The sequence below is a fragment of the Schistocerca nitens genome, chromosome 11, assembly GCF_023898315.1.
Source record: "Schistocerca nitens isolate TAMUIC-IGC-003100 chromosome 11, iqSchNite1.1, whole genome shotgun sequence".
NCBI classification, from domain to species: Eukaryota; Metazoa; Arthropoda; class Insecta; order Orthoptera; family Acrididae; genus Schistocerca; species Schistocerca nitens.
Genome location: NC_064624.1, coordinates 124572451 through 124586226, shown reverse-complemented (window position 1 = coordinate 124586226; position 13776 = coordinate 124572451). Strand labels below are relative to the sequence as shown.

General features: G+C 40.6%; 1 protein-coding gene across 1 annotated transcript in view; it reads left to right on the top strand.

The window, feature by feature from the left end:
• LOC126212699 (uncharacterized) overlaps positions 1-13776 on the top strand; it is a 106801-nt gene that overhangs the window by 23609 nt on the left and 69416 nt on the right. The window lies entirely within an intron of this gene.

Sequence of the window (13776 nt, the reverse complement as noted above, 5' to 3'; positions counted from 1 at the left end):
CCGTTCAACTGCTCTTCCAAGTCCTTTGCTGTCTCTGACAGAATTATGATGTTGGCGAACCTCGAAGTTTTTATTACTTCTCCATAGATTTTAATTCCTACTCCGAATTTTTGTTTCCTTTACTGCTTGGTCAGTATACAGATTGAATAACATCAGGGATAGGGTACAACCCTGTCTCACTCCCTTCTCAACCACTGCTTCCCTTTCATGCCCCTCGACTCTCATGACTGCCATCTGGTCTCTGTAAAAATTGTAAATAGCCTTTCACTCCCTGTATTTTACCGCTGCCACCTTCAGAATTTGAAAGAGAGTATTCCAGTCAACATTGTCAAAAGCTTTCTCTAAGTCTACAAACGCTAGAAATGTAGGTTTACCTTTCCTTAATCTATCTTCTGAGATAAGTCGTAGGGTCATTATTGCCTCACGTGTTCCAACATTTCTACAGAATTCAAATTGATCTTCCCTGAGGTTAGCTTCTACCAGTTTTTCCATTCATCTGTAAAGAACTCATGTTAAGTATTTTACAATGCCTAATTTTGGCACACTGTCTTAAAGGACATGTTTGTGATACATCCCACATTGATTTCTGACATTATATCAAACAGTGTTACTTGTCTGTTAGCACTGACAACTCTGTGCAAACACCGCTGCTCTTGGTCATTAAATTAAGGCCGTCGACCATTGCATTGTCCGTGGTGAGAGGCAATGCCTGAAATTTTGTATCCTCGGCACACTCCTGAAGCTGTAGAATCAGAATATTGAATTCCGTAACAATTTCTGAAATGGAATGGCCTATGTGTCTAACTCCAACTATCATTCTGCATTCAAAGTCTGTTAATTCCCATTGTGCAGCCATAACCACATTGGAAACATTTTCACATGAATTGTCTGAGTACAAAAGACAGTTTCGCAAATGCACTGCCATTTTATATCTGGTGTTCATGATACTACCTCCATCTATACGTAAGCTTATCACTACCTCATTGCTTTCGTCATCTCAGTTTATAAGGGCTTTCCCAGAAGTACATTACAAACTAAACACAAACATTTTTGGGAAAAAAACATCTTATTTCTCTACATAGCCCATTTTCAGTGCGGTACCCGTTTTCCAAATGTGTTCAATATCTCAGGACCCCATTTGTAGTGAGAATTGTCGAGCACTGCAAAATAACCCTCAGCTGCAGGCTCCACTTTTTCAATTTTAGCAAATCTTTCACTACCAAGTCATTCCTTCAAGTTTGTAAACACAAAATAAACAGAAGAGGCTAAATGTTATGACTAGGGTGCACGAGAAAGTAATCCAAACTTTAACTCATTGTTTTTACCCATCAAGGTAATGTATGTGTCAACTGGTGCAGTGTCATGACGAAAAGAAACTTTATTTTTTGCTAGATGTGGCCATTTTTGCTTCATTTCATCACTAAAATGCTGCAATAAGTTCACATATTACTCACAAGTGATTGCTTTTCCTTTTTTAAGATAATCAATTCAAGTTATCCCATGTGGATATCAAAAAAATGACTACCATGACCTTGTCTGTCTTCTTTGGAGCAGATTCTCCATTTTCAGTCCACTGTTTGGACTCTTCCTCTGTACCAGATCCGAAGTGATGAACCCACATTCATCAACAATTATAAATGGACATAAAGATTTGGCTTTATTGCAGCAAAACATTGCCAAACAGTCGACTGAGTTCGTGGTGGTGCAGTTTTGTTCCATTGTGAGTAGACGTGGCACACAATTTGTGCACAGCTTTCTAATGTCCAAATTTTCAGTCAGTATGTGATGTACATACAGCACTTTTTGAAATGCCTATGATGTTTGGTAGTTTGTGCACTTTCAGTCGTGGCAGTTCTACCCAATTTCTGGTGTGGTCACCTCATTTGGTCTACATCTACATCCATACTCCGCAAGCCACCTGACTGTGTTCTCCCTTCTATTCCAGTCTCGTATTGTTTGTGCAAAGAAAGATTGTCGGCATGCCTCTGTGTGGGCTCTAATCTCTCCGATTTTATCCTCATGAACAATATACTGCTTGACTCATCGGTGAAGGTATGGTCTCGAAACTTCAACAAAAGCCCGTACCGAGCTACTGAGCGTCTCTCCTGCAAAGTCTTCCACTGGAGTTTATCTATCATCTCCGTAACGCTTTCGCGATTACCACTGCACTGTTCGTCTTGGCAACTCGTGTGGCCTTGTGTAAACTCTGCCACCAAATATTTTACTGTAGTAAATGAAGGAGCAGATGCCCCCAGTAGAAAATAGCTCAGCTTTAATATTAGTTAGACTAAGACCTTTCAAATGAAGGTAGTGTTATCACGTAACAATGACAAGTTCATCCACTTTCACAAATTTTCTGAGAGCATTCGCTATTGAAGGCTGCCGCACAAATATTGAACAACAGAGCATTGTTAAACTTCAAACTTGAGCTTCATAATGTTGGTACTTTCCACTGTAGTCATCTGTTTGAAACAATGATCACTATCTATATGTCAGGTTGAGTACTTCTTGGATGGCCCTCGTATTAATCAAGCTGTAATAGCAGATAAACAACGGATAGCTAATACAATAGGGAAACTGGCTGCCTTTTGTCACTGAAGCGACTTTCCTGTTAATTTCTTGATGTTTATTTGTACGTATTCTAATTTTGTGGAAACTCTAGCAGATTAATGGCAGTTAATAAAAACATGTCCGTCTACTCCTTTGTGTAAACTGGAGAATCATGTACCCCACACCACCTTTCTGAAATGGCTGTAGAACGCATTGTGTGAACGTGTGTCTGGGGCAAAGTGACCTTTTCATGTTTGCTTTGATTGATGTCATGAAATATGGTAGATCCTGTGTGGGGATCTACACTTAACTTTACAGTACTCATTGAAAATTAATTTCAAAACAGTGACAGGTATTTTGGTTTGAACTTCAGTGAATGTACCTGAAAGCCTGGTAATGTTCTGCCTCCCCCCCCCCCCCCCCCACATAACACCCCCCCCCCATCCAAATATGAAACTTTGTTAGTTTATTAGAGTATTGTATTCCCAATATTACTTCATGAGATTACCAGTCTTCCTCGGTTGCTACTTCGATTCTGTTTATTTTACAGAAGTGATCACAAATTACTCATATATTGCAATTGAAATCTTTGTTTCGTGCCCCCCCTCCCCCCCCCCCCTCCTCCCCAAAAAAATGCATTTTCAGTGCACTGCAGGGAAAGTAAATGAAACTATTATTTGCTTCACTATAAATACAATGTGTAGACTTCTTTAGTAGCACTTTTAGGTGACTTTAATATCCACCTTATTTAAAAGTAAATGCTGCAGACTGCAGTTTTATGTCACAGAACAGTAATATATTCCCACTAATGCACAACTTAGCAAGGCGGGGTTGTACAGTTGTGTGAATACTTGTATGACTGTGCCTAAACACGTCGGTTAAACATGTTTGATTAAAAACAGTACTGTATTTACTCAAATTTAAGCCACACTCGAATCTAAGCCGCACCTGAAAAATGAGACTCGAAATCGAGGAAAAAAAAATTTCCCGAATCTAAGCCACACCTGAAATCTGAAACTCGAAATTCAAGGGCAGAGAAAAGTTTTAGGCCGCACCTCCAAATCGAAACAAAGTTGGTCCATTGTAATATGAGACACAATTTAGGTCGAATGAATGACGATACAGCTATTGTAGTTTGGTTCGAGTCGTAAGCTTAGCAGTTAAGCTTTACCAGGTAGCCGTTGCTATGCGTCAGGCGTTCCGTCCGTATTTATATGGGTACCCTTCCTTTTTCACGTGCTTCATCTGGTTTGAGTTGATTGCTTATTTTTCTTTGATCTGATAAGTGCCGTTTTCTTTGTTATAGGTGTTTACGTCACTCAAAGCTGAAAATGCATTACTGTACTGTGTCATGCATTGTTTGTCGCATTCTCATAATGAGTGTTTACAACCTGTCGCCGCTCGCGGCATGGCTTGCCTTTGTGCGTGCTACCGCCGCTTAAAAAAAAAGAGGAGGAATCGTCTCATTAGCAAAACAATGGCAAGAGACTGCTATTTGTTGTTACTTACACTGCTGCTTTCTTTGATAATGATCAACAAGAACAAGATAATAGACTGCGTACGATGGAAGATGTTCTGAATGAGAGTTTAGCGAAAAATTTTCTCCGTTTGAAAATCTTCGCAGACGCCTCTTTAGTACATTACATTCTGCACAGAAATTAGTCATCTTAGATTTAAAAATCTAATCAATTGCTGTGCTACATTCCTGACTGTATCACTATTCGGCATAAGAATAATACGAATATAAACATGACATGATGTGTATATTCTTCCGCGTTTCCTGTTGTCTCACTCTAGTTTCGTAGTTTATTAGGCAGACAGGATTTAAATGAGATAGCAGCAAACACAAAAGAATACATGGCAAAATGTTTATGTTCATATTATTATTGTGGTGGAGAGAGTACTGCATGTGATTCACAATTCATAAAAGTTCCTATTAGCAACCATCTCTTCTCACAGGTAGGAAAAAAATTCAGAACGCAGAGTTGGCCATATTGGCAAACATCCTAAACAGTTTTGCCAGTCGGATTTTCGTAGTGCATTGAAATGCTGCTACATTCGAAGATGAACAATACGGAATTTGTATTTACTTCATTGTATAATGTATGAAAATGCAATGGTCGAAACTCGGGGCGGAGAAAAAAGCTCGTCTTCCGCCCTTTTTTTTTTTTATTTTTATTATTATTATTTTTTTTATGACACAGAGCTTTTGGTGCTAGTATTTATCTTTGTGCCTGTGACGACAGAAGTTAGTTGTGGTGGCTCCTACCAACATTTTTCACAACTTCCGCTTTGCACTCGATTCTAAGCCGCAGGCGGTTTTTTGGATTACAAAAACCGGAAAAAAAGTTCAGCTTAGATTCGAGTAAATATGGTATCGTGAAAAGGATAGTTGCTACTCATCATATGGCAGTGATGCTGAGTCGCTGCTAGGCACAATAAAAAGGACTGTCGCATAGCTGCCAGAGACTGTGGTTTTGTGTGTGTGTGTGTGTGTGTGTGTGTGTGTGTGTGTGTGTGTGTGTGTGAGAGAGAGAGAGAGAGAGAGAGAGAGAGAGACAAGGACAAGGCTCAACTGATGCCCCTAGAAGTACACATCCCTCCTCACAACATGAGCCTGACCTGTTATTTATGGCTGTCACCATGTCCTCATTTGTGATGGATGGTGACCCAACAGCATGGTTCTCTAAAGCCCATTCACCTCCCATTTGGATATCTGCTCCGTGTTTATGCAATGGAACTGAAATGGATGCTACCGTTGCATTCCAAAGTTATAATCCCTTACTGTCTTTTACTTGGTAGCTTGTGTCGTTCTGTAGGAATCTCATTTTACTAAAGCTCGGTCACCAATGCTTCATTGGCTCCGTGCTTTGTTGGAACCAGGTCAGCCCTTTGGAGGCTTCCAGTGGTGTCTGTACAGATATTGTCAATACCTGTATCCACCCTCGTACCTCATTGGAAGCAGTTGCCGTCCGGGTCCACTTGGACTCTGCAGTCGAGGTTTGCTATCTCTATCTCCCTCTGGCAGGCCACCTACACCTGTTGCCCTAACTGCCCTACTTCAGCAATTCCCACTCCCTCCCTCCCATCCTTCTTCTTGGGGGATTTTAATGCCCATCGCCCTTTGTTGAACAGAGCTTCAGTGTTTTTTTTTCGAGTCGGGGCTTCTCGTGACCAATTTCTTGCAAAAAAAAAAGATCAATGCCTTCTTAATCATGGTTCTTTACTCATTTTAGTGCTGCATACGGCACTTTTTTTTTTGCCACTGATCTTTCGCTGACTTTCCTTCCCTTGTTTTATCCTTACACTGGTTGCCACATGATGACCTCTGTGGCAGTGGCTCGTTGATTCTCTTGTTCCCTTTCTGCCTCCCGATGACCAGGTAACCCCACTGTGCTTTCAGTCATGCTTGAATGGCCTCTGTATACCTTCCGAGTCACGTTATCATAATCTTTGTCAGGTTTCATTGATGACGTCGTCCATAATCTATCTGATAAGACAATCCGGGCTGCCGGCATTGCTGTTCCCCACTTGACCGGGCCCATTCACCATTGCCAGTTCTGTAGTGGAACAACACCATTGCCACTGCTATCTGCAATTGTCGCGCCTTGCAACATCTCGAGCGGTATCTGTCCTCTGCCGGTCTTATTACGTTTAAATGTCTCCACACTGAAGCCCGTTACTTAATCAAACAGAGCAAGTGGGAATGTTTTATAAACCTAGTATCCAAGTGCCTTCCTCCTCCAGAAACAGCGGGCTGAAGCTTTCCACATATGTTTGGTGCCTTGTCAAGTGGAATCCTACAATGCACACTATACTGAATGGAAGCTTCTTCTGGTCCCCTCTTCTTCTCATGATTCGGCTCCTGGGCCTGATCCCATCCATAACTAATTGCTTCAACAGTGCTTACCTTATTTACTTGAATCTAAGCTGCACTTTTTTTCCAGTTTTTGTAATCCAAAAAACCGCCTGCGGCTTAGAATCGAGTGCAAAGCAAGCGGAAGTTCTGAAAAATGTTGGTAGGAGCCGCCACAACTAACTGCTGCCGTCGAATATATGTAGCCCTACACAGGCATGCTTTGCAGACACAAAGATAAATACTGGCGCCAAAACCTCTGCGTCAATAAATAAATTTAAAAAAAAAGGTAGAAGATGAGCTTTTTTTCTCTGCCCAGAGTTTCGAACGCTGCATTTTCATACATTATCCAATGAAGTAAATAGAAATTCCATATTGTGCATCTTCGAATGTAGCAGCCTTTCAAATATTCGCAGCAACGATAATAAATTTCCTTACATAAAAATACCAACAATGCACAAGGCTTTACGATTGTTGCACGAGTTGATACGCTGGGGCTCATTAAGATTCCACATAGCGGCACCTATTGCTTCGTGGAAGTTTGTGACATGCTTGTTGGTGTCAGTGAACCATAATGAAGGGCTTTCATTATAGTGCCAAATTCAGTTTAGGGAACAAAGTTCTAACCGTGCTGCAGGTCTGCGATACTGGATTGATGAGAGAAACGTCAGGCGATGGCGACTGCAGAGAGACAAATTATTTGAATGTTCGAGTAGCAGGAAAGCATTTAGTGGGCCAATGTGTGGCTGATATCATACACTAGAAGTGATTTTAGATGAATTTGTTAAGGAACGGTGTCAGAAATTCCTGCCCGTGAACACCGAAATTTTAAAAATTAAGGCGCATGACACTACTAGAGAGCAAAAAATCGAAAATTTTAAGGCTAGCCGCAGTTGGATTGTGGCGGTAGCAGGCACAAAAGGAAGCCATGCCGCGAGCGGCGACAGGTCGTAAACACTCATTATCAGAATGTGACAAACAATGCATGACACGGAACAATAACGCATTTTCATCTTAGAGTGAAGTAAACACCTATAACAAAGAGAATGGCACTTATCAGATCAAAGCAAAATAAGCAGTCGATTCAAACCAGATGAAGCATGTGAAAACGGAAGGGTACCCGTATAAATACGGACGGAGCGCCTGACGCATAGCAATGGCTACCTGCTAAAGCTTAACCGCTAAGCTTACGACTTGTCCCAAACTACTGTAGCTGTATCTTCATCCATTCAACCTAAATTGTGTCTCATGTTACAATGGACCAACTTTGTTTCAATTTGGAGGTGCGGTCTAAAACTTTTCTCTCCCCTTGAATTTCGAGTCTCAAATTTCAGGTGCGGCTTAGATTCGGGAAAATTATTTTCCTTGATTTTGAGTCTCATTTTTCAGGTGCAGCTTAGATTCTAGTGCTGCTTAGATTCGATTAAATACGGTAACTGTATTTGGCTCCAAGGCATTTTCCCCTCTCAGTAAAGAGACACTGTTGTGGGTCTATTCCGTAAGCCCGACAAGGATCTGGCGTCCCTTATTAATTTCCGGCCAATCAGTCTGACCAGTGTCCCCTCCAGGTTACTAGAATGGATGTTGACCCATTTGCTCAGTTGGGTCCTCTAATCTCGTCACATTTTATCTCGTTACTGGTGTGGCTTTCAGGAGGGACGGTCTCTGATCAATTGTCTCCATTAATTGAAAACTGCAGTTCAGCAGGCCTTTTTCCCAGTGCCGTCCTCTTGTTGCGGTTTTCTTTGATCATAAGGGCTACGACGCAGCTTGTCGCCATCACATCCTCCTCAGGCTCCACGAGTAGGAGTATTTAAGGCCCCGTACTGGTTTTTTACTCCCAAGTTCGTGTCTCACTGGTCGTTCAGAATTCGGGTTCACGACTTTTCTGGCAAAGGAAGTAGAAAATAATAGTCATATGACACTATGTTCTTGTTACATGAAGTGCAAAAGTTTACATTTTTGGACATCTAAACTAGGTTGCGAGTCATTGCACCACTTTGAAATCTTATGAAGATCTGACAGAATACTTGTGCAGCCTTTTTGACACAGTACTTCATTGTAGATAACTGCGTCATCTGCAGGAAGTCTAAGGCTCCTATTAATATTGTCTGCAAGGTCATTAATATAGAACATGATCAGAAAGGGTCCCAAACATCATCACGTAGAGACAACACCAAAAGAATTGTGTGGCTCAAAAATTGCTAAATTTATAAGTTGACGCTTAAATGAGGTCAGTAAACAGCAAAAACACGTATAGTTATTTATGTGGAAATGAGGCATAAACAATTAAGAACATGTACCTACAATTAATTTCATGCATACAGTGTGACTAGCAAGTTTCTAAACAAAGCTGGTGAGATCTTTGAAGAAATGTTTTATATCCATACTTATGAGCGGTTAGTAATATATGGGGCATTTTTAAACACAGCTTACAGCAGTTGATCAGGAAAACATTCACATGTGTTCCAAATATTTTCATATGCTAATACTAAGGCATGCACACCACAGTTGGTTGTATTCACATTGTTCTCTGTTACCAGTACAAGATCAAGAACAAATTGAATGGCTACAATTTTGTTTAATGAACCTGCTTTTGAGTAGGCATCCACTGTGAAATGATTATCAATAACAGGATACACCAATATAATGTAAATGGACAGATAATTAAACCTACTCACCAAGTGGCTGCAGGGGAACACACACACACACACACACACACACACACACACACACACACACACAGAGAGAGAGAGAGAGAGAGAGAGAGAGAGAGAGAGAGAGAGAGAGATTTAACTTTCACAAGCTTTCGAAGCCAGTGCCTCCTTCTACTGGAAGAGTTGAAGGGGAAGGAAGAGTGTTGAAGGAAAAGGACTAGAGAGGTTTAGGGAAATGGGCACAGTTTAGAAAAGTAATCCAGAACCCTAGGTCCGGGGAAAGTAAGTATCCCCTGACCCGATGTTCTGGGTGACTTTTCTAAATTGTACCTCTTTCCCTAAACCTCTGCTTGAAAGTGGAGATGCAGTAAGTGCTGATAAAGAGACTGCATCACTCTGTCCAGAGAAACTGGCAGTAGAAGGTGGCTATAGTAGCAAAATCATCGTAAATAGAGATGGGTCGTTTGCAAACTAACGGGTCCAAAGGAATGTTTCATCAAGATGAATGGAATGAGCGAGGAACGAATTCGAAGGAACGGTCTTTCATAGTTCACTTTGGTCTACTTTCTACTTATAGTTCCTGGGAATGGGAAACTTGTTCCCGCAACGGCATGTTGGCCAGTCTCGTTCCAGCCTCGGTCCTGCTCCCGTTGGTCTCGGTCTCGGTCTCGGTCGGCCGGACTCGTCCTTCGCGTGGCCACTCGTTTTAGTTCCACTGCTGACTGCTCATAGTTCAGTATCGAGTTGTTCATTTTGTTTACTGCGCATGCCAATTCTAGATCTGTTTCAAACCTTTTTTGAGCTCTGAACTTCTGGTTTGTTTTGTATTCTGTTTAGCGTCCAAGACTGGTAATTAAAATGTATTTTATAATTATGTAAATTACATAAAAATTATAGAATGGTATGGAATACATACATCTTTTCAGGTAACAAAACAGCATATCAGCTCTCTTCACTATTTCGATAAACAACAGAAGAAATACTTGTAAAAATCCAAGACATTTATTATACATGCAAAGGAAGTCGGCATGGCACACACAAGTGGGCATTTTTTTTATCCAAGCTAAAAGAGCATGTTCATTGTTATGGGAGGCAGACCGACTTACAACTGAGTGAAGCCCACGCTCCATAATCGAGTGTCTGGTGTCACATTGTGTAAAGAGAATATGATGACTTGTACAACATTATTTCAGTGGTACAGGGTGGCGCACGAAATATCGGCCCCGAGTACTAGACTGCTCATTGTCACCCACCAATTGTCATCTATTGTTTCGAAGTTGTTGTTTGCGTTAGCTTATTTGTCATTTCTTCACTGCCTAATTATTACATGTTTATCTATTCTGCTCATAGCACTCAACAAATCGTCCGTAATTGGTGAGCAATCTGTACTCGCGGCCGGTTTTTGTGCGCCACCTTATGTTATTTTGTAGCGATCAGCCACATAATACTACAGTTGGCTTAATGAGAGGTTTTGCAGAATCACGAAAATTACAAGTGTGCGAGAATTCTGTTATGAATAAAAACTCTGTACTCCAGGGGAGAGAAAAGTGCCCCTCTTGGCACCTCCCATCTTCAGTCCCTATGCTACTAATTTTCAATTTTTCATAGGAACCATATACCAAGCACAAATGAATGGTGAACAAGTAAAGATGAACAGTTCCCAAATACGAGTGATCACCAGTGAACTAGTTCCCAAGGATGAACGAGTTTGCCCATCTCTAATAGTAGACATAGATGAAACTGGTCTCTGCTGGAAGAAGGTGCCTAAAAAAGTTTTATTGGGCATGAAGAGAGAATCTTTCCTGGTTGTAAAGCCGCCAAAGGTAAATTGACAGTGATGGTTGGTTTGAATGTAGCTGGTGATTGTAAATTAAAACCTCTCTGAAGGTGAATGCTGGAGCTTGGAAGCAGCTCCCCCCCCTCCCCCCCCTTTTTTTAAGGGCTCATTTGGTGATTACTTCAAACCTCAAGGCAGATATTATTGCCAATTACAACAAATCCTATTTAAAGTGATTCTGTTAATTGACAAGATACCAGGTCCTTCTCTTGTTTCTGTGATTAATTTTGATCGATATGTCAAAGTAGTATTTTTGCTGATGAATAAAGCCAGCTTGCTTAAACAGGTGGACCAAGGAGTTATTAAAACATTTGAAGCTTACTACATGAGACGATCATTTGCCCATCTGCGCAAAGCTATGGGACAAAACGAGCTTTCGGAAGAAAATCAACGTTTTAGTTGCTGTGAGAATTATTAAACAATTTCAGAATGAAGTTTCACAAAAAGCTTTAAATGGCATCTGGAAAAACTGTGTTGATTTATTTTCACTTCTTAAATACAGGGGTAATCAGCACCAGGACCTGATCAGATTTTACTGGCCAATTACATTTAGATGTGGATGGTTATGACATTCAAGAATTGTTTAATTCACACAGTTGGGAGCTGACAGTTGATGAGCTTATAGAAATGCATGAGCAAGATGATCAATTGACAGCTCCAAACTTGACTGACAGCCTCAGTTAAATAGAAAAAGTTGAAAATTTTAGAAAAAGTGTATTCATACAAATTCCCTTTTCTGCTTCAAAACAGGGAATAAAAATTTTACTAGTGTGCTACGACAAAATATTGTGCAGGAAGAATAAAAATTTGACACATCGCATGAAATTTTTAGTGTTTATGAAGCCTTCTACATCACAATAAATTAGATTTACATCATTGCATGCAATAATACTTGACAGTAACATAATGTAGTGTGTTACTGAACATTTATAGTAAACATTTTCCTTCTAATTTACATTGTCTTCTTTAGTGTCTGGTCCCAATGGAATATAATTTGTACATATTTGTATGCAGAATAGATTACCATCTTATGCAGATTCGACTTACACGGTTATTGCTCGGTCCCACCTATCGCACAATTCCGGGGTATTACAATATTTAGAAAACATGTTTTCTTCACATTTTTTTAGCCAAGGGGGATGAAGATGTTTCTCTAAGTCCATCTGTACACAGAGCAACTGAAATGGAGCGGAACAGGCAGGTGATATAGATTGGCAACTGATTGCTGACTGCCTGCTAATACAGTTCACACACTGCTCGACTATAAAGTGAGAAGCTGCAAAACCAACAAACAAAACTCTGTACTTCCAGAGAAACATAACCTACAGGCTGTTGCTAACAGCCGAGGAACTGCAGCAGACAGATTCAAAATTTATAGCTCTTTGTAGAAAGGCTGTCCACCCCCTTAGATGGACGGTCAGCACGTCTGTCATGCAGTGGGCCCAGGTTCACTTCCTGACCTGTCTGGAGATTTTTCTCCCATCGGGGAGTGGATGTTCTGTTGTCCTCGTCATCATTTCATCATCATTGGCATGCAAGTCACCCAATGTGGTGTCAGCTGAAAAGAATAGCAGCTCACCGGCCAAACTTCCCCAAGTGGGACTCTGTCATCAATGCCGTGTGATCATTACATCACGTAGACTGTCTAGGCAACGCTACAGTGATTTGGTGTGTTGATTGCTCCAGGCATTACTTTTATTTTCAAAAGCTAGATGTCTTGAGATTTGTATATACAGAAATATAATGTGTTGATTTGTGCTCCTTAAATTGTTTGTATGTGAACCCCATTGCGTGTACTCGTATTGGAGATATGTTGTTTTTCTGTCATTTTCCCACTATTTTCACTGTTTATTTGCACATGAGAATGTAATTTAATGGAATGACACAGTTGCTGCTAGTCACACACAAGAATACTCCCAGTACAATTTACATTTTTTTGTAAATTTGCTCCCATTGACATACCGGTAAAGTTATTTTTATGTATGTACATTACATTTTTTCATACAAACTACTTTCCCACTTTATACCACTCTTTCCTTGTCAAATCATTGTTGCAGTAGCCTGGGAGCTTATAGTTGAATAAAATTATATGTTTTTCGACTTCCCATACAAAGATAAGGTTCACAACCTGTTTGTTCATCTTCAGATTAAATCAGTACAGAACTGTATTTGAGACCACGATGCAACTCAGTGCTGGGTCATGTGGACATGAACCTTTGGCAATTCATTGCTAGCATGTTTCAAACAATTTACTGGCTAGTCACTCAGCAGTCACACCAACTGTAGAGCCCGATTTAAGTAAACAGGAAGTGGTTCAAAAGTTACCAGTTCACATTTTAAACAGGTTTCACTTCAATTGCGCCATTTGCTCAGGGCCTAAGGATGAGCATGCATTACATGTGTATGAACAAGAGTTGTGAACTTCTGTTTGTTATGCCAAGCTATTGCGATACCTAAATATGGCTCATTTTCTGTGAGTATTTACTACTTTGGTACATGGTCCCTTTATTATATCTACAGGGTGGTTAGAAATAGTCTAAAAAGCATGTAAAGATGTTCCAGGAGAGGTTGTGCTGCTGAGAAGTAATTGTTAAGAAGGAAATTCAGTATGTTGCACCAGTTCCGAATTATTTAACGTTGAAGTTAGACTCAAGTGGCCTGCCAGATACAGTATCAGGTGTTCTCATAGCGTAGATGATAGCATACAAGACTTCTCGGCCTTTGGCTCAGGTTCAGTTCTTGCTACCAACCTATGTCCAATTTTTGTATTGCTCTCTTGTTTGGTTGCAGGAAACCAAACAAAGAACTCATTTGGCAACTTCATTTCTGGTGGGCTGCTTGAATTTGCGTGCACAATGGCCTGATTGACTCACTTC